This window comes from Leopardus geoffroyi, chromosome D4, assembly GCF_018350155.1.
Source record: "Leopardus geoffroyi isolate Oge1 chromosome D4, O.geoffroyi_Oge1_pat1.0, whole genome shotgun sequence".
Classification (NCBI taxonomy): Eukaryota; Metazoa; Chordata; class Mammalia; order Carnivora; family Felidae; genus Leopardus; species Leopardus geoffroyi.
The window spans coordinates 40,425,803-40,450,400 of record NC_059342.1 but is presented as its reverse complement, the minus strand read 5'-3'; the positions used below and the strand labels follow the sequence as shown (position 1 = coordinate 40,450,400).

Below are 24,598 nucleotides of genomic sequence, written 5' to 3'. Positions count from 1 at the left end.
AATATACCTGGCCTAGAATTGATCATGGCAAACAGACCAGGAATCTGGTTTTATGGGGTATGGCTTCCTGGAAGAAGTCACATAAGCTATTGTTGGGGGAGGTCATGGAGAAGGCATGACTGCTGGTTGACCCTCCAGCTGGCCCCGGGGCAGTCAGAGGCTCATTGCTCCCTCCCCTGTCCTTGGAGTGTTGGTTCTGCTCACCGTTCCCAGAGCTGGAGCCATTTTAAGGACACAGCCTCAAGAGAGATCATCTGGCCTGAATATGTGACTGAACCCAGTGAAGACCTCTGTAAAAACTTTAAAGACTGGCAGCCGAGTGTGGAGACCTACTCGTCTTGTCATCACTCAAGACAAGCCTTGTAAGTTAAGTTCCCCTTGCTTATTAAACCTGCCTTCTATCCATCTAGGGTGGTCGGCCTCTTTCTTCAGTCTCTCCTCACCCTCCATATACTAGGCCCAGCTTGAGAGCCACAGCTATGTAACTATAGGAATAAAGAAGACGTTTTATGATAGAGATAGCTTTTTGTGTGTGAAGGCAATGATTGCATATGTTAAATATTGGCAAAGGACACAAGAGAGGACTTTGCAAGCTGAATCACAGGTCCCGGATCCCTCCTTGATGTTCCGTAAAGCCTCAGAAAGGGTAACGTCTCTGATTCTGGTGAGTCTGATCTGAGTATCCAATCCTTTGTGTTATTTCAGAGGCAAAATAAGAAAAACAGCGTCTTTCTTAGGATCCCTTGTGAGTTTCAACCCTTTACTGAAATGGTCTTAGAAATCACTGAACTCTTTCCAGGTAAATAATAAGCAGTTAAATTCAGAAGAATCAGGGAGTGTCCACTCACCACCAGCACTGCTATTTATAACATAAATTAGGTGTATTTTATCAAACAATTGGGCAATGCAGCTTCAGGTCCTTACCCCCCCCCCCCCCCCCCCGAAAACCAGTTTGCTCTAATTTGGCAGTTCACTGAAATAGTTTTCTGGGAATTGATTTTTAGTGAATTGGACGGCTTCCAGGCGATATGATTAAAAAATAAAAATATTTACGCCCATTCCTCTGGCATTTCCATGGTGCCTGAGTATAAAGAGAAATTATTGAGAGTTGTGGGAGGTGAATACCCTTTTCCCCAATTATGAGAAATTTCATGTTTTTGATCTGTTATATGCCTTTTTTTTTGATCCCACATAGTGAAAGATTTTACTTCATGTGTTAAACTTATACACGCATTGGAGAAAATATGAAAAAATAGAGAAAACATATAGATAGATAGATAGATAGATAGATAGATGTGTGTGGATATCTATCTATCTATCTATATCTATCTATATATCTATCTATCTATATATCTATCTATATCTATCTATATATCTATATCTATCTATATATCTATCTATATCTATCTCTCTCTATATATCTATATATATCTATCTCATTTTTGAGAGAGAGCGTGAATGAGGGAGAGGCAGAGAGGGAGGGACACAGGATCCAAAGTGGGTTCTGTGCTGATGCGGGGCTTGAACTCTCAAGCCATGAGATCATGACCAGAACTGAAGTCTAATGCTCAACTGACTGAGTCACCCAGGTGCCTCGAGAAAACATATATTTAAAGTTTTAATTGTAATTCCAGTTAGTTAACACGGTGTAATATTGGTTTCAGGAGTACAATGTAGTGATTCACCCTTCCACACATCACTTGGTAGGTGTCCATCGTGACAGGTGCACTTCTTAATCCCCATCACCTGTTTAACCCATCCCCCCACCCACCTCCCTTCTAGTAACCATTGGTTTGTTCTGTATAATCAAGAGAGTCTGTTTTGGGGCTTGCCTCTCTCTCTTTTTCCCCCCGTGCTCATTTGTTTTGTTTCTTAAATTCCACTTATGAGTGAAATCATATGGTATTTGTCTTTCTCTGACTGACTTATTTCGCTTAGCATAATACCCTCTAGCTCCATCTATGTTGTTGCAAATGGCAAGATTTCATTCTTTTTTTGTGGCTCAGTAATATTCCATTGTGTGTGTGTGTGTGTGTATGAATATATATAACATATATATAAATATATATGTAAACATATATAAAAATATAAATACACACACATGTATACACACACCACCCCTTCTTTATTCATTCATCAGTCAGTGGACACTTGGGCTGCTTCCATATCTTGGCTATTGTAAATAATGCTGCTATAAACATAAAGGTGCAGGTATCACTTTGAATTAGTGTTTTTGTATTCTTTAGGTAAATACCTAGTAGTGCCATTGCCGGGTCGTGGGGTAGTTCTATTTTTAATTTTGTGAGGAACCTCCATCCTGCTTTCCACTGTGACTGCACCAGTTTGCATTCCCACCAACAGTGCAAGAGGGTTTTTCCCCACATCCTCACCAACATGGGTTTCTTGTGTTGTTGATTTTAGCCATTCTGACTGTGAGGTGATATTGCATGTAGTTTTTGTTGTTGGTGGTGGTGGTGGCTTTTATTTATTTTGACATTGAGAGAGTGGGGCAAGAAGAGGAAAGAGAGTATCCCAAGCAGGCTCTGCACTATTAGCCCAGAGCCCAATGTGGGGCTCAAATTCACAAACCGTGAGATCACGATCTGAGCCCAAGAGTCAGGTGCTTGACTGACTGACCCACCCAGGTGCCCTCCCTCTTTTTTTTTTTACTGGCTGCTTGGAGTTTATTTTCTACTGGGTTCAAGGCACACAGTTACAGGGTGTCAGGAAGGCTTGTGTGCCACTTGGATGGTAGAGTGGGATTCTCTCAACTTCCTTTTTGGTGTTTTGCTGTTTTGATATTGTCTCTGTTTGTGGGAGCCTACTGAGTTTATAGGAGGGGCTCTGATGAGCTTAGCACCTCTTGAATCCTGGTGGTGGCCATTCAGGATTGGGGCCCGGTGTTGGCTTTGCCAGGCTGGCCACGAGGCTGCTTCTTTATGGCTTCTAGGACCAAGTCACAGGTGATTGTGTTGCTGAAGGTCTGAGGAGATTCCAAGGGTTCTAGGGACTCAAACACTGTAGCCATGAATAGGAGAGTGGACTTCCCAAAAAAGAAGCTTGCCCACCAGTGACCTATGGGGAGACTGGGGTGGTGAGGGGCAGATTCCCCAGTATACCCTGTACTCCCCAAGAACCGTTACTGGACATGGAACTCAGGCAGTACTGGTAACAGTCATGGGTGGCCATGAACAAGCCGCTGGAGGGGATGGCTGTTTGTGGGCTGGTGGAAACCCTGACAGTGACCCCTCACAGCCCTCAGTGCACAATCATGAATGGGGGAGGGGACGCTAGGCCACAGAAACCATTTGCAGAGACTGTTGAAGACAGTTCCACGACTGAGGCAGGGGCAGGGTCCACATCGTAGTTTTGGTTTCTATTTCTCTGATGATGAGTGATGTTGAGCATCTTCTCATGTGTCTGTTGGCCCTCTGGATGTCTTCTTTGGAGATATGTCTGTTCATGTCTTCTGCCCATTTTTAATTGTAGTACTTGTTTTTGGGGTGTTGAATTGTATCAGTTTTTTCTGTATTTTGGGTACTAACCCTTTATCAGATATGTCATTTGCAAATCTCTTCTCCTATTCAGTAGGTTGCCTTTTAGTTTTGCTGATTATTTCCTTTGCTGTGTAGGACCTTTTTATTTTGATGAAGTCCCAGCAGTTTATTTTTGGTTTCAGTGCCCTTGCCTAAGGAGACATATCTAGAAAGTTGCTCCAGCCAGTGTCAGAGAAATTATTGCCTGTGTTGTCTTCTAGGATTTTTATGGTTTCAGGTCTCACAGTTAGGTCTTTAATACATTTTGAATTTATTTTTGTGTGTGCTGTAAGAAAGTGGTCCAGTTTCATTCTTTTGCATGTAGCTGTCCAGTTGTTCCTGCACCATTTGTTAAAGAGACTGTCCTTTCCCATTGGATATTCATTCCTCCTTTGTTGAAGATTAATTGACCATACAAATATGGGTTGATTTCTGGGTTTTTAAATTCTGTTCCATTGATCTGTTTCTTTTTGTGCCAGTACCTTACTGTTTTGATGACTATAGCTTTGTAATACATTTTGAAGTCTGGAATTGTGATGCTTCCAGCTTCACTTTTCTTTTTCAAGATTACTTGGGCTATTTGGGGGGTCTTTTGTGGATCCATACAAATTTTAGGATTGTTCTAGTTCTGTGAAAAAGGCTGATGGTGTTTTGATAGGGATTGCACTGAATGTGTAGATTGCTTTCGATAGTGTAGACATTTTAACAATATTTGTTCTTGAGATCCATGAGCCTGGACTGTTTTTCCATTTCTCTGTGTCATCTTCACAGAAAACCAACCAGTTTTAATACATTTTAATACATTTTCTCCATCTTTTCTATATGTGCATAGGTTTTTCTCACATGTTTGTAAATCATTCTGAACATAGTTAAAAACATTTTACTATTCCATTTAGGTCAAATACTCAAGTTTATTTAAAAAAATTAAGCCTGATAGGGGCACCTGGGTGCCTCAGTTGGTTAAGTGTCTGACTCTTGATCTTGGCTCAGGTCATGATCTCACGGTTTGTGGGATTGAGCCCCACATCAGGCTCTGTGCTGGCAGTGTGGAGCCTGCTTGGGATTCTCTGTCCTTCTCTTTTTCCACCCCTTCCCCCTTCCACCCCCCCCCCCCGATAATAAGCACAAATAAAACTTGAAAAATTTAAGCCAGATATCTCTCTGAATCACCCAATTATTCAAATGGACAGAGTCATCAGAAACTCACCAAATTGCTTGTTTTGTTTCTGCCTGTTATACACTGGTTCTGTGAACGTAATAGAGGGCTTAGAAGAGAGACAGCATTCCCTTTAGTTAGGGGTGACACTTTAATGAAATGTACAAAAGGAACCTGATTAAGAGATGTTAGCTCTCAGGTGCATTTACCTGTCCCTGGGTAAGTCATGTAATTTCCATGACAATTTCCCAGGTGTGATGAGGTTGTGGCTATGGTATCACTATCGTCATTTCTAAGTGGAAGAGCCAACAGCCATGGAAAGGCATTACCCCATGTTTCAGGGGCTTTCCATCCTATGTAAAATACTGCTCTCACCTATAGAATTCTGTGTGGAAGAATTGACAGTCGCCAATAACAAATGCATTGTATTCAAAAATATTGTTTGGTTAATTCAGTTTGGATTGGAACACATTTTCCCATGTAAATGATGTTAAACATAATGGTTCAATTTCCAGCCAGATGACTAAGAAAGAGTTCTAATCGTATTATGAGTTTTTATTTGCTTCTGTGTTATGATGAATCCTGTGTTCTACCTGGAATCCAAAAGTTCAGTGACACATCACATATAAATAGCATATGCCAATTCTAGTCTTTAAATGCAAATCTTTCCTTTTCCTCTTCTGCCTCACTGCCCACACTCCAGCATAAAAGCAGAGAGGATTACTAATATCAAAAATAATATCAGCTAGCATTTATTGTAGGCATACTATGTTCTAGTCATTGCACTGAGCACATTCTGTGTATTTTATTATTTAACTCCCACTAGTTTTCCCATTTCATGCCTAGGACTAAGAAATTCAAGTGAGTTGTCCAGAGAAAAAGAGCTGTTAAAAGGTGGAACCTGGCCTGAGGACTCCAAACCGTCTCCTGCCTACCCCCAGGAAGGACACCCTCTGCAGCCATATTGGCCAAATGTTGTTTCCTTGGTAAGAATCCCCTTACATACCTTCCTCCACCCTTGGACTAGCTCAGTTATCCCTGTTTAGGCTCTCACAGCCTTGAATTTAGAGTACTCGTGACTTTTATACTAGAATTTGTGTAGTTATGTAATTAATGTCTCCATGCTCCACTAGATGGTGAGTGCCATGAGGAAAGGGACCATATCTGTCTTCACCTTTGTTCCCACGCCCGGAACATGGCCGGGTCTCTATTAATATATTTAGAACAAAAAAATGAAGCAGAAGTGAGAACATTACTTTTATGGGAACAGAGAAGGAGGTGCATGTGTGGGCAGAATCCAGGCTTTGGTGTCTTGGGGGCAGGGTTGGGCCTCTAATATTGATGATCTAGGGGGGTAGCCACAGGTGCTGTAGCTCTTAATGCTGGGGGGCCCAGGATGGTATTAGGATCACTATTTTACCTGTCAGATCATTATGTCAACCTTCAGTCTCAATAATTGCCTTTGAGAGAATTTCCAAAGAGTCAAGAGGTTTGCCATCTGTACGGTAGTTTCTCACAGAGTTCTGTTTCCATAATCCATTGGTTCTTTAATTTTTATTTATTTATTTTACATTTGTCCAGGCTTATTGAGGTATAATTGACAAATAACAATATGTGAATTTAAGCTATACAGCATGTGGATTTGATACATGTATATACTGTGAAATGATTACCTCAGTGTTGTTTTTTTTTTTTTTAATGTTTGATTTATTTTTGAGAGAGAGAGAGAGAGAAGGGAAGTGGGGAGGGGCAGAGAGAGAAGGGACAGAGGATCTGAAGTTGGCTCCGTGCTGACAGCAGTGAGCCCCGTGTGGGCTTGAACTTGAACTCATAAACCTTGAGGTCATGACCTAAGCCCAAACCACCCAGGTGCCAACTCTCCCCCTCCCCCCACCCCGTGTTCTTAATTGAGAGTCATTTGCCAAGGCCTTGATAATACCTCCAGGGGTTTGCCCTCGGTATTAAGTCTCCTTCCTGCAAGTTCCCAGTGCAGACACTCTTCCACAGCCGGTCTCATCTCCTCGCGGGACGCTGTCCTCCTCAGAGCTTTCCTCACCCCCCTGCCTGCCTCCAAACCAGTTCCACTTCCCATGCTCGCTCCCTTTGCTAAACCCTAGTGACCCCGCAAGGCCCTGTAAGTACCTTCTCCACACAAAGCCTTTCCAGTCCGACCCTCCCGTACCCGTGTCTGTATCTGCTAAGTCGGTGCCATGCCCTCCTCTTGCCTCCTTTTGGCAAAGAAATCTCGCCAGACGGCGGGACTGTCTGCTTTTTCCTGACTCCCCCATCGTTCCCCACCCCCACCCCCTTGACGCTGGCTGTAGTACTGCTTGTTCTTCGGTAGGTGGCACCCTTCACAAACAGAATTCCGGCGGTTTTGTTGTTTTGCTCTACAGGATAGTGTCCCTGATGAGAGGCACAGATGCCCCGGAGCAGCTACCTCAGCTGATCTTGTTCACTAATTAGAAACATTTGCTTCCTTGGAGTCACAAAAATGTTCCCACTATTATTCTGTTTTGTGAGGGGAAACAATGTGGGTTGTTATTTAAGCGATTCCATTTTCCAGCCCTCATGTGCTTAGAAGACCAGAAGATACCAAAACAAAGCCCTTCTTGATTATTTTTTGTTTTCAGAGAATAAGGGAGAAATCATGATTCTTTTTCCAATTTTGGTATGGAATTTTTCTTCTCATAAGATGATGACAATATTAAAATTTTGTAGGGGGATCTTTATCATGAAAAACAATGAGAAGGGGAGAATGTTTTTAAAAACACAACGATAGACTGCTAATTGGAAAGAAAAACATCAAAAACTGGGCATATCATTTAGAATTCGTTCTCTTTAACAAAAATATTTGAAAATTGGTTGCTTTATGAAATGGGGAAGTTTGGAACATACACAGGCACATTGGTACCTGGACTTTTCTGGAAGCATGATGCAAGCATTGCATTTACTTAAGACCACTCTCTCTCTGACGTCGCGCCTGGATATTTGTTGCTACTCACTAAGGCATCTCACTTGGAAAATAGATGCACTGCCTTTTCTTGTAGTAACCTTCCAGAACTTTGAATCACCACTCTAAATTTTATTTCCCATGGGATTTTCCTTGGATCATCCAACCCCTAAAATCACTTTGCCCTCCAACTATCTCCCTTTATTTGTACAAACCAAGTACAGTATAAGGAGTTGAGATTAAAATGTAGCAAGCACATTGAAATGTGTACCTCTGAATATACATTGTGCTCTTCAGAGAAACTGTGGAAGGGTCTATTTATTTTAGTGATGATTCAGTGTCTGAAAACATTTTAACACTTCTCTTTGGGTTTTATTTCAGAGCCTTTTGTAATGGGATAAGCGCTGTTCTTTTTTTTTTTTTAATTTTTTTTTTCAACGTTTTTTATTTATTTTTTTGGGACAGAGAGAGACAGAGCATGAACGGGGGAGGGGCAGAGAGAGAGGGAGACACAGAATCGGAAACAGGCTCCAGGCTCTGAGCCATCAGCCCAGAGCCTGACGCGGGGCTCGAACTCACGGACCGCGAGATCGTGACCTGGCTGAAGTCGGACGCTTAACCGACTGCGCCACCCAGGCGCCCCTCTTTTTTTTTTTTTTTTAATATTTATTTATTTATTTTGAGAGAGAGAGAGAGTGGGGGAGGGGCAGAGAGAGAGGGAGACAGAAAATCCGAAGCAGGCTCCCCCACTGTTAGTGCAGAGCCCAACATGGGGCTTGAACTCACGAACCGTGAGAGCATGACTTGAGCTGAAATCAAGAGTCGGATGCTTAACCGATTGAGACACCCCGGCACCCCAGGATCAGCTCCGTCCTGAGGTCATTCCATGGATCCTGAGTTCTTAATTCTTTGTGCACCTTTGCATTCCTGTGCTGTCCAGATGGTATTTATCCCATGAGCTTTGTATCACCCTAGGGGAAACAAACGCACTAATATCTCCTCTCCTCTCTCAGGACAGGTGTCTAATATTCTCTCACTTGCAAGTTCTGTATAGAAGACTCTACTCCATAGAGTGTCTTCAGGTCAGTGTCTGACCTGAAAGATAAGTAACTTCAGTGGTCTCTACACTGCCAGTGTGTCCAGTGGTGGCCTCTTCCATTTCTGTTGGAGTCCCTCATCTCTGATGTCAAACATGTTCAGGACTAGAAACGTATTCTCTAATTTACATAAAAATACAGTGTCTTGTCATCTCTGTGATCTCCCTCCATTTTCAATTTTTTCATTCTTTATGAAGGCTTGCCATGTTTTATTACAGAGTGTTTGGACTAAGTGTCAATTATCATAGAGAACTTAGGTTATTCCCAATCTTTTCATAATTTCCTATATGTGCAAACTATTGTATTTCATTTATTTATTTTTAAGTGTTTATTTATTTAGAGAGGAAGAAAGTACATGCATGCAAGCGGGGAGGGGCAGAGAGAGAGAGAGGAGAGAGAGAATCCCAAGAAGGCTCCACACTGTCAGCATGGAGCCCAACATGGGGCTCAAGACCATGAACCTATGAGATCATGACCTGAGCTGAAACCAAGAGACAGACACTTAACCAACTGAGCCACCTAGGCACCCCAGAACTATTTGTTATTGTGGTCACTCTCAACACCTCTTATATTAATTTCGTCTGTATCTATTGCTTTGGGATGATCGTAGAAACACATCCTTTGCAAATGTATTTGCTCACTTATGAATCAATAATTGGTTAGCAGGTTCCTTCATTCATTTCTTCATTCACTCAACTGCCATTGACTGAGCACATATTCGCTGCAGCCATTTATTACTGCACTGGTGACAACAGCAGGAACCAGGACACTAGATCTAATTCAGTCCCCAGGGAGCTTGCTGCCTGGTATGTTGCCACTTTGTAAGGGAATGGAAAGTAAAATATGGTTCAGGAAGTGCCTGCTGTGTTACTTTCACTTTCAGCTACTTTCACTGATGGAATTTCATTTAATCCTCACACCGCGTTTTCAGATTGGGCGTAATTAGAGTAATTTCTATTTTATTCCAGTGGCAAACATGGGGGGAGTGGGATTTGAACCCAGAGGTTCAGCTGATCGGGCCACACCAATGTGGACATGACTATCTTGGCTTCAAAGATTGGCTGCCTCCATCATATTCAGTTCCCTTTTGTTAATCATCCTGCCACATTTCAGCTCAGACTTTACGGTAACAAAAATAGAAACTGAGGGGGCGCCTGGGTTGCTCGGTCGGTTGAGTAGCTGACTCTTGATTTCTTGGTTGGTGAGATTGAGTCCCACATGGGGCTCTGTGCTAACAGCATACAGAGCTTGCTTGGGATTCTCTCTGTCTCTCTCTCTGTCTCTGCCTCTCTCCCACTCTTATACACATGTGCTCACTCTCTCAAAATAAATAAAATAAACTTTAAAAAATTATTAAAAAGATAGAAACTGAGAATAATATTAATAGCCAATCCTCACGTAGTATTTACTCTGTGCCACTCTTCTAAGTGATTTTATATATATATACACACACACACACACACACACACTCATTTAACCTTCACAAAATCGGGGTGCCTGGGTGGCTCGGTTGGTTCAGTGTCTGACTCTTGATTTTGGCACAGTTCATAATCCCAGGGTTGTGGGATCGAGCCTCACATCAGGCTCTGTGCTGAGCACGGAGCCTGCCTGAGACTCTCTCTCCCGCTGTGTCCCTCTCCCCATTCATGCTCGCTCTCTCTCTAAAAAAAAAGAAAAAAAGAGAAAAGAGAAACCTTCAGAAAATGCTATGAAGGAGGTATTATCCTTATTTTATAGATGAGGAAACAGAAGCAGAGACAGCAAGAAGGTGGCTGAGTTGGGATTTGAGACCAGACCAAGTGTCAGGGTCTGTGGCGTGGACGACAACACCATGCTGTCACTGACCAGTTGAACCCCCACTATGTAACCAGCGGCATAGCTCCCTCATCCCACAACACTTGACCGGATACGGCTGAGCGGCTCCTGTCCCTGTGTCCATGTGCATGTGGGTCCTCCTGGAGCTGCTGCATATGAGGTACGGGCTTTGGCAGGGTCGCCCTGGAGCTTTCCACTTGGACCTCACACCGGCCACCAGCAACAAGTGACTGACATGACTTCTCAGGGGCACGGCAGTATCAGAGTCACCAGGTCTCTTCTTTACGGTGAACTTGCCTTGATAATGCCTATGGCAACATGGTCTTCTTTGTAAATATGGAAGGAAGGATTTTAGAAGCCTGCTTGGCTTTGGGTTACAAAAATGCTTCGGCGTCTCCCAGTTTATTTAGAAGTACCTCCATCTGTGTGTACCAGCTTCCCACCTATTTTCCTTCTAGCTCGGGTTTGCTGGAGACTCGGCATGGGCCCACATGCTGGGCTTGCCAGTTGATTCTTTAATCCCCACTGCCTTTGGGTTACACACGCGACTCTTTGAACATAATTTGATTTTTTTTTTTAAAGTAACTGCATTATTTTTAAACAAAGACTTTTTTTAAAAAAAAATCACAGCTTATTTTATGGACTACAAATGGCAGACCTTCAAGCCTGGGGGGCTATTTCAACAATGAATATATGTTTATGAAGATGTAGCTGGACAGCCATGGCATAGACAGCCTTAGCTGTAAGAAGTCTCTAATTCAGCAAGATCCTTTTATATCCAAGCAGTCTTGTAGTATAGGTAAATTGCTTTTGGAGTCAGTTTTGGCAGGAACATAATCCGTTGCTCGAAGTCATGCCATGGACGAGAACCTTCTGGGCCTTTTTGCTTAGCTCGCACGATGCAATTTACACTTCCCCGTCCTAGTTAAGATGAAAGTGGACGTTCAATTAAAATGTTGTACAACTACTGAGTAAAAAAGCCAGAGGACAACAGTTAAAAAGAAGAGATCCCTCCCAATAAGACACTGTGTGTGCGTGCGTGTGTGCACATGCATGTGTTTGTACGTGTGTTTGCGTGGTTAAAACAGTTCATACCTTAGCTTTATGTCAGAGGAACTTTCCTCGAACTTGTCCCTTGGTTCGGGCCAGTGCAGATGTCTCTCTGTGACCTGCCTGAAGGGCTCTTGACCCCAGGACTTGCTGAGGGCGAGGAGCACATTTGTTGAGAGTGGTTGCGTCTAGGCTGGGGAAGAGAACCAAAGACTCGTCTCTCCGTGGGAAGAAATGGTGTGCAGAAAACAAAAACAATATATGGTTTTAGTGCTCTCCAGTTTCCTTCTCACAAAGGGGGTGGTAAAAACTCTGAGCCAGGCGTGTCTAGAAAGCGCTTTGTTCTGTCACGCCTGTGTTCCCTTTTTTCTGGTTGTTCTTACTCTGCTGGTCCTGCTTGGCTCCAGGTGACTGAGGGACGTCACTTATCTTGTGTCACAGGCCATATTGCTATTTGTTGGGAAATTCTCTTTCTTTGTGTCTATACTGGCTCTGAGCCCTTTGTTTAGTTTTATTAGTTTTGACTTTATCATTAAGTCTTGTATCAAAGTACTATAATACTTATACATGTGTAAACATAATACAATAGGACTAGGAAGTAATAAGGAAAAGTCACTTCTCGTTCCTCCCACCCTCTGTTCCAGCCCTCCCTGAAAGTGATCCTGTTAAGCTCTTTTAGTTGCTGCTTGTACTATTTATTATAGTGTTTCTTTTTTTTAAGTTTATTTATTTTGAGAGAAAGAGAGAGAGAACCCAAGTAGGATCCATGCTGTCAGCACAGAGCCAGACACGGGGTTCAAAACTCCCAAACCGTGAGATCACAACCTGGGCTGAAATCACTAACATCCAAGTGCCCCATTATTTATTATAGCATTTCTTTTTTTTTTTATTTAACTTTATTTTTTATTTTTTAAAATTTACATCCAAATTAGTTAGTACATAGTAAGCAATGATTTCAGTAGATTCCTTAATGCCCCTTACCCATTTAGCCCTTCCTTCCTCCCACAACCCCTCCAGCAACCCTCAGTTTGTTCTCCATATTTATGAGTCTCTTTTGTTTTGTCCCCCTCCCTGTTTTTATGTTATTTTTGCTTCCCTTCCCTTATGTTCATGTGTTTTGTCTCTTAAAGTCCTCATATGAGTGAAGTCATATGGTTTTTGTCTTTCTCTGACTAATTTCACTTAGCAAAATACCCTCTAGTTCCATCCACGTAGTTGCAAATAGCAAGATTTCATTCTTTTTGATTGCTGAGTAATACTCCATTGTATATATATATACCACATTTTCTTTATCCATTCACCCATCAATGGACATTTGAGCTCTTTCCATACTTTGGCTATTGTTGATAGTGCTGCTATAAACATGGGGGTGCATGTGTCCCTTCGAAACAGCACACCTGTATCCCGTGGATAAATGCCTAGTAGTGCAATTGCTGGGTTGTAGGGTAGTTCTATTTTTAGTTTTTTGAGAGAAATCTCCATACTGTTTTCCAGAATGGCTGCACCAGTTTGCATTCCCACCGACAATGCAGAAGAGATCCTCTTTCTCCGCATCCTCACCAACATCTGTTGTTGCCTGAGTTGTTAATGTTAGCCATTCTGACAGGTGTTAGGTGGTATCTCATTATGGTTTTGATTTGTATTTCCCTGATGATGAGTGATGTGGAGCATTTTTCATGTGTCAGTTGGCCATCTGGATGTCTTCTTTGGAGAAGTGTCTATTCACGTCTTTTGCCCATTTCTTCACTGGATTATTTGTTTTTTGGGTGTTGAGTTTGATAAGTTCTTTGTAGATTTTGGATACTAACCCTTTATCTGATATGTCGTTTGCAAGTATCTTCTCCCATTCTGTTGGTTGCTTTTTAGTTCTGCTGATTGTTTCCTTCACTGTGCAGAAGCTTTTTATTTTGATGAGGTCCCAGTAGTTCATTTTTGCTTTTGTTTCCCTTGCCTCCGGAGACATGTTGGATAAGAAATTGCTGTGGCAAGATCAAAGAGGTTTTTGCCTGCTTTCTCCTTGAGGATTTTGATGGCTTCCTGTCTTACATTGAGGTCTTTCATCCACTTTGAGTTTATTTTTGTGTATGGTGTAAGAAAGTGGTCCAGGTTCACTTTTCTGCATGTTGCTGTCCAGTTTTTCCAGTACCACTTGCTGAAGAAACTGTCTTTATTCCATTGGATGTTCTTTCCTGCTTTGTGAAAGATTAGTTGCCCATACGTTTGTGGGTCCATTTTTGGATTCTCTATTCTGTACCATTGATCTGAGTATCTGTTCTTGTGCCAGTACCATACTGTCTTGATGATTACAGCTTTGTCTTGATGATTTGTCTTGATGATTACAGCTTGAAGTCTGGGATTGTGATGCCTCCTGCTTTGGTTTTCTTTTTCAAGATTGCTTTGGCTATTCGGGGTCTTTTCTGGTTCCGTACAAATTTTAGGATTATTTGTTCTAGATCTGTGAAGAATGCTGGTGTTACTTTGTTAGGGATCGCATTGAATATGTAGATTGCTTTGGGTAGTATCGACATTTTAACAGTATTTGTTCTTCCTATCCAGGAGCATGGAATTTTTTTTCCATTTCTTTGTGTCTTCTTCAATTTCTTTCATCAGCTTTCTGTAGTTTTCAGTGTATCGATTTTTCACCTCTTTGGTTAGATTTATTCCTAGGTATTTTATGGTTTTTGGTGTATTATAGTATTTCTAACTAATATGCTTATGCTGATTGTCTGTACTTGTTCCCAATTGTAGACATTTTTCATTCATTGTGGATGAAGCTTTCGCTGTCTTTCTTCCTCACCCCGTCTCTGCCCTCACTGCTTATTCTGCTCCTGTCTCCTCCCTCGTACTCTAGTTGTGCCCACAGTTTTGGTGAAATCATTGCTTAGCATTTACAGCATCATGACCATATAAGTTGTTCACTGCAGATGCAAGTAATGTGCGACGATTGCATTTCCTCTCATATAACTTTTTAATCTTGATGTTGGCAATTGCCTTATCTTTTCGTTTGCTTTGTTTACTATATGTGCATTAACAGTTTGTTTTCCAGATGCTTCAATAGATTTGTCAAACATCTTTCAATAATTTTTTAAGCATATAAAACAGTTGAAAAAAATCTGTGGGTTCCATTCCTTCACCCCCATCTTCCTTCATCTTCCTCTGGCCCCTCGCCCACCCTGGAGACTTTGGTCTCTGGGCCTGTAGCACAGGAATCGGTGTGGGACTTCTCGGGTCTTGGGCCAATTATTTTGCAGATTCCTTGTCTTTCCTGTCTATATCTTGGTTTTCTGAAGCACAGCCTTGCATGAGAAGCATGTTTTTGAATTCTTGGCCAGTCTGAAAATGTCTTTATTGTATGCCACCTTGATTAATTAATAGTGTTGTAGGGTATAGCATTCTGTTCACATCTGTCAGGATTTTGAGGCCTTGTTTATTGTCTTTTATAATGTAGCTTTTTTTCCTCCAGCTTTATTGAGGTATAATTGACAAAATTGCAGGATACTTAAAGCGATAGGTTTTTCATCAAGAAGACCCATGTCCTGGCGTGCTTGGGTGGCTCAGTCGGTTAAATGTCTGATTCTTGACTTCAGCTTGGGTCATGATCTCACGGTTTGTGGGTTTGAGCCCCACATTAGGCGCTGCACTGGCAGTGGGGAGCTTCTTGGGATTCTGTCTCCCTCTGTCTGCTCTTCCCCTACTTGCTCTATCTCTCTCTCTCTCAAAATAAATAAAAATAAACTTAAAAAAAGAGATCCACATCCTTCAGTTTTGGAAAATTGTTTTGTTTCCTTAGCAATTTCCTTTCCTGTTCTTCTTTTCTGTTTTCTCTGTCTGGATCTTCTGTTAATTGGATCATGGATGTCCATTCTAATTTTAAATTAGAATTAGGCATCCTAATTTTCTTTCTTTATTCTTTTTAAAAAAATTATTTATTTTTTAATTTACATCCAAGTTATATATATAGTGTGTGTGTGTGTGTGTGTATGTATATACAGACACATATATGTATGTATGTATATATACGTGTGTATATATATGTATATACGTATACATATATATGTATATATACATACATATATATAGTATTATATAGTGTAATAATGATTTCAGGAGTAGGATCCAGTGATGATCCCCTACATATAACACTCCGTGCTCATCCCAGCAAGTGTCCTCCTTAATTCCCCTGCCCATTTAGCCCGCATCCCCACCAACAAACCCTCAAGCAACCCTCAGTTTGTTCCCTGTATTTAACAGTCTCCTATATTTTATCTCCCTCCCTATTTTTATATTATTTTTGCTTCCCTTCCCTTATGTTCATATTTTGTATCTTAAATTCCACATATGAGTGAAGTCATATGATATTTGTCTTTCTCTAATTTTACTTAGCATAATACCCTCCAGTTCCATCCATGTTGTTGCAAATGGCAAGATTTCATTCTTTTTGATTGCCAACGAATATCCCATTGTATATATACACCACATCTTCTTTATCCATTCATCCATCGATGGACATTTGGGCTCTTTCCATACTTTGGCTATTGTTGATAGTGCTGCTATAAACATGGGGGGGCATGTGCCCCTTCAAAACAGCATACTTGTATCCTTTGGATGAATACTTAGCAGTAAAATTGCTGGGTCGTAGGATAGTTCTATTCTTAATTTTTTGAGGAACCTCCATACTCTTTTCCAGAGTGGCTGCATCAGTTTGCATTCCCACCAGCAATGCTAAAGGAATCCTCTTTCTCTGCATCTTCACCAACATCTGTCATTACCTGAGTTGTTAATGTTAGCCATTCTGACTGGTGCGAGGTGGTATGTCATTGTCTTTTTGATTTGTATTTGCCTGATGATGAGTGATGTTGAGCATTTTTTCATGTTAGCCATCTGGATGTCTTCTTTGGAGAAGTGTCTATTCATGCCTTTTGTCCATTTCTTCCCTGGATTATTTGTTTTTTGGGTGTTGAGTTTGAGAAGTTATTTATAGACTGTAGATACTAACCCTTTATCTGATATGTTGTTTGCAAATATCTTCTCCCATTCTGTCGGTTGCCTTTTAGTTTTACTGATTGTTTCCTTCACCGTGCACAAGCTTTTAATTTTCATGAGGTCCCAATAGTTCATTTTTCCTTTTGCTTCCTTTGTTTCCAGAGATATGTTGAGTAAGAAGTCCCTGCTGGCAAGGTCAAAGAGGTTTTTGCCTGCTTTCTCCTCGATGATTTTGATGGATTCCTATCTTACATTTAGGTCTTTCATCCATTTTGAGTGTATTTTTGTGTATGGTGTAAGAAAGTGACCCAGGTTCATTCTTTCGCATGTCACTGTCTGGTTTTCCTAGTACCATTTGCCAAAGAGACTATCTTTATTCCATTGGATACTCTTTCCTGCTTTGTCAAATATTAGTTAGCCATATGTTTGTGGGGTACATTTCTGGGTTCTCTATTCTGTTCCATTGATCTATGTGTCTATTTTTTGTGCCAGAAACATACTGTCTTGATGATTAAAGCTTTGCAATATATCTTGAAGTCCAGGATTGTGATGCCTCCAGCTTAGGTTTTCTTTTTCAGGATTGCTTTGGCTATTTGGGTCTTTTCTAGTTCCATACAAATTTTACGATTGTTTGTTCTAGTTCTGTGAAGAATGCTAGTGTTATTTTGATAGAGATTGTATTGCATACGTAGATTGCTTTGGGTACTATCGACATTTTGACAAGATTTGTTCTTCCAATCCAGGAACATGGAATATTTTTCCATTTTTTGCTCTCTTCTTCAGTTTCTTTCATAAGCTTTCTATAGTTTGCAGTGTATAGATTTTTCACTTCTTTCACTTCTTAGGTTTATTCCTAGGTATTTTCTGGGTTTTGATGCAACTGTAAATGGGGTTGATTTCTTGATTCCTCTTTCTGCTCCTTCATTATTGGTGTATAGAAATGCAACTGATTTCTGTGCATTGATTTTAATATCCTGCGATTTTACTGAATTCATGGATCAGTTCTAGCAGTTTTTTGGTGGAGTCTTTTGGGTTTTCCATATAGAATATCATGTTGTCTGCGAAGAATGAAAGTTTGACCTTCTCCTTGCCAATTTGGATGCCTTTTACATGTTTGTGTTGTCTGATTGCTCAGGCTAAGACTTCCAATACTACGTTGAATAACAGTGGCAAGAGTGGACTTCCCTGTCTTGTTCCTGACCTTAGGGGGAAAGCTCTCAGTTTTTCCCCATTGAGGATGATATTAGCAGTGAGTCTTTTGTATATGGCTTTTATGATCTTGAGGTATGATCCTGCTATCCCTACTTTCTTGAGGGTTTTTATCAAGAAAGGATGCTATATTTTGTCAAATACTTTCTCTGCATCTATTGAGAGGGTCATGTGGTTCTTTTCCTTTCTTTTATTGATGTGATGTATCACATTGATTGATTTGTGGATATTGAACCAGTCCTGCCTCCCAGGTATAAATCCCACTTGATCTTTTAATAGATAGGTGAATAATTCTTTTAATATATTGTTGGATCTGGTTGGCTAGTATCTTGTCTAGAATTTTTGCATCCATGTTCATCAGAGAAATTGGTCTAATAGTTCTCCTTTATAGTGGGTTCTTTGTCTGGTTTTGGAATCAAGGTAATACTGGCCTCATAGAATGAGTTTGGTAGTTTTCCTTCTATTTCTATTTTTTGGAACAGCTTCAAAAGAATAAGTATTAACTCTTCTTTAAATGTTTGGTAGAATTTCCCTGGAAAGCTATCTGGCCTTGGACTCTTGATTTTTGGGGAGAGTTTTGATTACTAATTTGATTTCTTTCCTGGTTATGGGTTTGTTCAAATTTTCTGTTTCTTCATGTTTCAGTCTTGGTAGTTTATATGTTTCTAGGGATTTGTCCATTTCTTCTGGATTGCCCATTTTATTGGCATATAATTGCTCATAGCATTCTCTTATTATTGGTTGTATTTCTACAGTGTTGGTTGTGATCTCTCCTCTTTCATTCTTGATTTTATTTACTTGGGTCCTTTCCTTTTTCTTCTTGATCAAACTGGCTAGTGGTTTATCAATTTTGTTAATTCTGTCAGAGAACCAGTTCCTGGTTTCATTGTTCTGTTCTACTGCTCTACTGTTTTTATTTTTTTATTTTGATAGCATTGATTTCTGCTCTAATCTTTTTATTTCCCATCTTCATCTGGTTTGGGGTTTTATTTGCTGTTCTTTTTCCAGCTCTTTAAGGTGAAGGGTTAGGTTGTGCATCTGAGACCTTTCTTCCTTCTCTAGAAAAGCCTGGATTGTTATATACTTCCCTGTTATGACCACCTTTACTGCATCCCAAAAGTTTTGGGCTGTGGTGCTATCATTTTCATTTGCTTCTATGTACTTTTTAATTTCTTCTTTAGCTTCTTGGTTAACCCATTCGTTCTTTGGTAGATTGTTTTTTAATCTCCAAGTATTTGTTGTCTTTCTAAATTTTTTCCTGTGGTTGATTTTGAGTTTCATAGCATTGTGGTCTGAAAATGTGCACGGTATGATCTTGATCTTTTTGTACTTGCTGAGGGCTGATTTGTGTCCCAGTATGTGATCTATTCTGGAGAACGTTCCATGTGCACTTGAGAAGAATGTGTGTTCTGCTGCTTTAGGATGAAATGTTCGGCATATATCTGTTAAGTCCATCTGGTCCAGTATGTCATTCAAAGCCATTGTTTCCTTGTTGATTTTCTGCTTAGATGATCCGTCCATTGCTGTAAGTGGGGTGTTGAATTCTCCTACTATTATGGTATTATTATCAATGTGTTTCTTTTTGTTTGTGATTAATTGATTTATATATTTGAGTGTTCATGTTGGGGGCATAAATGTTTACAATTGTTAGATCTTCTTGGTGGATAGAACCCTTAATTATGATATAATGCCCTTCTTCATCTCTTGTTACATTCTTATTTTAAAATCTAGATTGTCTGATGTAAGTATGGCTACTCTGGCTTTCTTTTGGTGGCCGTTAGATCATAGATGGTTCTCCATCCCCTTACTTTCAATATGAAGGTGCTTTTAGGCCTAAAATGGATCTCTTGTAAACAGCATATAGATGGTGGATCTTGTTTTCTTATCCTTTCTGTTATCCTATATCTTTTTTTTGAAGCATTGAGTCCATTGACATTTAGAGTGAGTACTGAAAGATATGAATTTATTGCCCTTATGTTGCTTGTAGTGTTGGGTTTCTGGTAGTGTTCTCTAGTCCTTTCTAGTCTTTGTTGCTTTTGGTATTTTTGTTTTGTTTTGCCTTTTCTCCCTTCAGAGAGTCCCCCCTAATTTTCTTGCAGGGCTGGTTTAGTGGTCGCAAACTCCTTTAGTTTTGTCTGGGAAACTCTATTTTCTATTTTGAATGACAGCCTTAATTCTTGGCCGCATATTTTTTTCTGATTCAGCACATTGAATATATCCTACCACTCCTTTCTGGCCTGCCAGCATCCTAATTTTCTAATCTTCTGTACTATTCTTGGCTTTTTCATTGTACCTTTCCAACCCTCATAATGAGATTTTAAAATTTTAGCTGCACTGTTTTTCAATTTCAAGAGTTCTTTGTTTTGATTTTTGATTTTTTAAAAAAGATTTTATTTTTAAGTAATTTCTATACCCATTGTGGGGCTTGAATTCACAACCCATGCTCCACTGACTGAGCCAGCCAGGTGCCCTGGTTTCTAATATTATATTTTTTCTTTCTTGTTTTCATGGATGCAATATCTGTCTTTAACCTTTAGCATATTAAGTGTGGTTTGATATTGATCTTCTGTGTTCTGTATTCACTCAACCATTTGTTCAGCAAATGCTTCTTGAATACCTGCTATGTGTCTGGCATTATTTCATGCTTAGAGATACAGTACTGCATACAACATGGTCCCTGCCTTCATGGAATGTTTATCCAAGAATTTTTTTAGTCTGAGACATTTATTGAGAATGAGGTGGCGTGGGTACTTAGAGGAGAGAGATGAAAAGTTAACTTTAGGAAATGTATTAGTTTGCTGTTGCTGCTGTAACACATTACCATTAACTCAGTGGCTTAAAACAACAGAAATTTATTCTCTAATGGTTCTGGAGGTCACAAGTCCAAAATTTGTTTTACCAAGCCTGCATCAAGGAATAGGCAAGGCTACATGTGCTCCCTAGCGAGGTTCTAATGGGGAGTCTTTTGCCTTAACTTTTCCAGATTCTAGAATTTCACTCCTTCCATCCTTTGGCTGGCCCTTTCCACCATCTTCAAAACCAACAGCCTTGCGTTTTACTTTAGGCATCATTAGTCAATATGTCAATGCCTTCTTCTCTTATAAGGACATTTGTGATTACATTTAGGGCCATTTACGATAATCCAGGATAATCTCCCCATCTCAAGATCCTTAACATACAAGGTAACATTTACTGGTGCCAGAAATTAGGACTTCAAAATCTATACAGTCCATCATTTAGCCTCTATAGGCACTTTGAATTTGAGACACTTCTTAGACATTCAAGTAGAATGTCAAGTGGCAGCTGGTATGTTAATTTGGAATGAAGGAAAAGGTCAGGGATAATCATCAGTTTATAGATAATATTCAAAGTTACAGGTTGGGGCACCTGGGTGGCTCAGTCAGTTAAGCATCTGACTTCAGCTCAGGTCATGATCTCACAGTCCGTGAGTTCGAGCCCCACATTGGGCTCTGGGCTGATAGCTCGGAGCCTGGAGCCTGCTTCAGATTCTGTGTCTCCTCTCTCTCTGCCCCTCCCCTGCTCATGCTCTGTCTCTCTATGTCTCAAAAATAAATAAAAACATTAAAAAAAATTTTAAAGCCACAGGCTGAATGAGATCACTTAGCAAATAAATACAGAGAAGGAATTGAGAATTACTAAGCATGGGTAATTCCAAGTAGATGTTGGAAAGCGAGGAGAAACTAATAAAGTAGACTAGTGAGTAAACGCTAGTGAGGTAAGAGGAGAACCAAAAAAGAAAGAAGGGTGATTCTGAGAATATCAAGAAGAAAGTAAGTGAGAAACTGTATGAAATTGATAATAGAATCAGGAAACTTGATGTCCTTAGTGATCTAATTGCAGTTTTGGTGGTCTGGTCATTGCCTGACTTGAAATGGGCTGTTAACAATGGGAGCAGAGAAAATAATATAGCAAGAATAGATAGCCCTTCTGAGAGTGTGGTGTAAGGGAGCAAGAGGCACAGAGCAGAGTAAGTAGCAGGAGCAAAAGTCGGTGTCGAGATTTTTTTTTTAAATCAACTTTATTAAGGTATAATTTCCATGTAATAACATGTACCTATTATAAATTTACAGTTTGATGAGTTTTTTACACCTGGGTAACCACCACTGCAATCCAGATTTATAACATTTCCATCATCTCCAAAACTTCTGTATACTCTTTTGCAGTCAGTCTGCCCCCATGCCAGGTAACCGCTGATTTTCTTTGTCATAGTGGATAAGTTTTGCCTGTTCTAGAGTTTCGTATAAGTGGACTCATGCACTATGTAGTCAGTTTCTTTTGTTCATTATAATGTTTTTGAGATCCATCCTCTTGTGTCTACCTCTATTGCTTTTTATTGCTGAGAGGTATACAGATATATCACCTTTGATTATCCATTTATCCATGGACATTTGGGTTATTGGGACATTCTGTCTTGGAGCTATTATGAACAGAACTGTAATAAAACTCATACACAAGTGTTTGTATAGAGGTAGGTTGTCATTTATCTTGAAGAAATATTTAGGAGAGCAGTTACTGGATTCTATGGTATTTTATGTTGATTTTAAAAAGTATATGGTCAATTGGCAGGTGGTTGTACCATTTTACAATCCCACTAGCAACGTATGAGAGTTCTACATCTTTGTCAACACTGATATTGTTACTTTTTAAAATCGTAGCCATTCTAATGAGTGTATAATGGTATATAATTGATATTTATTTATTTATTTATAGTTTACTTATTATTTACTTAGAGAGAGAGAGAGAGAGAGAGAGAGAGAGAGAGAGAGAGAGCAGGGGGGTGCTGAGAGAGAGAGAGAGAGAAAGAGAATCCCAAGCAGGCTCTGCTCTGTCAGCATGGAGCCTAATCGGGGGCTTGATCCTATAAACTGTGAGATCACGACCTGAGCCGAAATCAAGAGTCGGATGCTTAACAGACCGAGCCACCCAAGCACCCCTCATTGAGATTTAATTTGAAATTCCCTAATGATTAATGATGTTCAAAATACTTTCATGTGTCTATTTGTTATTTGTTTATCTTCCTTTGTGAATTACCTATTGAAGTATTTTGCTGGTTAAAAAAATGGGTTATGTGTCTTCTTTTTTTTTAATTTTAATTTTTATATTTTAGAGACAGCACAAGCGGGGGGGGGGGCAGAGGGAGAGAGAATCTTTTTTAATTTTAATTTAATTTATTTTTAAATTTACATCCAAATTAATTAGCACATGGTGCAACAATGATTTCAGGAGTAGATTCCTTAATGCCCCTTACCCGTTTAACCCATCCCCCCTCCCATGACCACTCCAGTAACCCTCTGTTTGTTCTCCATATTTAAGAGTCTCTTATGTTTTTGTCCCCTTCCCTGTTTTTATACTGTTTTTGTTTCCCTTCCCTTATGTTACTCTGTTTTTTTTATGTTAAAAGTCCTCATATAAGTGAAGTCATATGATTTTTGTCTTTCTCTGAGGTATACACACACACACACACACACACACACACGCATACACCACATCTTCTTTATCCATTCATTCATCATTGGACATTTGGGCTCTTTCCAAACTTTGGCTATTGTTGATAGTGCTGCTATAAATATTGGGGTGCATGTACCCCTTTGAAACAGCACATCTGTATCCCTTGGATAAATACCTAGTAGTGCAATAGCTGGGTAGTAGGGTGGTTCTCTTTTCAGTTTTTTGAGGAACCTCCATACTGTTTTCCAGAGTGGCTGCATCGTTTAGAGGGAGAGAGAATCTGAAGCAGGCTCCATGCTCAGCCTGTTGTGGGGCTCGATCCCACAACCCTGGGATCATGACCTGAGCCAAAATCAAGAGCCAGACATTCAACCAACTGAGCCACCCAGGCACCCCTGGTTGTTTGTCTTCTTATTGAGAAGTAAGAGTTTTTTTCTGGGTACAAATCCTTTGTATATTTTCACCCAAATTGTGGTTGACCTTTGCATTTTTTAATGTGTCTTTCAAAAAAATTTTTTTTAAATTTTAACTTAAAACATATTATCAACTTATTTTTTTAAGGTCGTTCTTTTGTTTTTGTCTTTTATGTTTTGTGTATGAAAAATCTTTGCCTATCTATGGTGGTAAGAATGTTTTTGTATGTTTTCGCTTGAACTTTTATGGTTTTTGCTATTATGAGTAAATTCTGTGCATACAATGAGGTTAATTTTTGTTTATATAGATATCCTTCTGTGATTCTTTTCTCAGAGAATAGCCTTATCATGTTTGTCAAAAATCAACTGACCGTATGTCTAGGGGTCTATTGCTGTTTCATTGTTCTATATGTTTATCCTATGTGAACATTAATTCAGCTTATCCTAGGTCTTCAAATTGGGTAGTGTAAGGCTACGAACTTTACTCAAGTGTCTGAGGATCCTTGTCTATCTTCTCATTAAAATGATAATCACTTAAAAGCACATTAGAAGCGGAGATAGAGTACATGGGCTTAGGGCTATGATCTAACGTTTTCATCGAGAGAATGACTATATCAATATCGGTTGAGTTCTCTCCCCTTTCATGCTGTTCAGTTTCTTTAGATAGGTACATGTTACTGTCTTTCCTACAGAGTATATGTCTCCCAGCAGCAGGGTAAGGGGATGTACACCCAACGTTTACTAGGAAGGCCTTCCTTCATCCCTGAAGCTCCGTGTTTCAGCCCAACCCTCCACTAGCTGCTACTTGTAAGTCTCTCTGCTCTATTTTCTTCAGAGATTAAACTTCCAGTCTCCTAAGCAATGGGAGGACAGCCAGGGCCTGTTTGCAGAGAAGTAAGGAAAGGAGAAGGGCCCTT

At 40.1% G+C, this 24,598-nt stretch overlaps 1 long non-coding RNA gene across 2 annotated transcripts in view; it reads left to right on the top strand.

The window, feature by feature from the left end:
• LOC123592987 overlaps positions 1-24,598 on the top strand; it is a 72,892-nt gene that overhangs the window by 7,657 nt on the left and 40,637 nt on the right. Inside the window, exons 2-3 of one of the 2 annotated variants that reach the window (XR_006710036.1) lie at positions 5,539-5,678; positions 10,480-10,717. This is a non-coding gene — a long non-coding RNA (uncharacterized LOC123592987). The remainder of the gene's footprint in view (positions 1-5,538; positions 5,679-10,479; positions 10,718-24,598) is intronic. The other variant, XR_006710037.1, reaches the window with a different exon arrangement.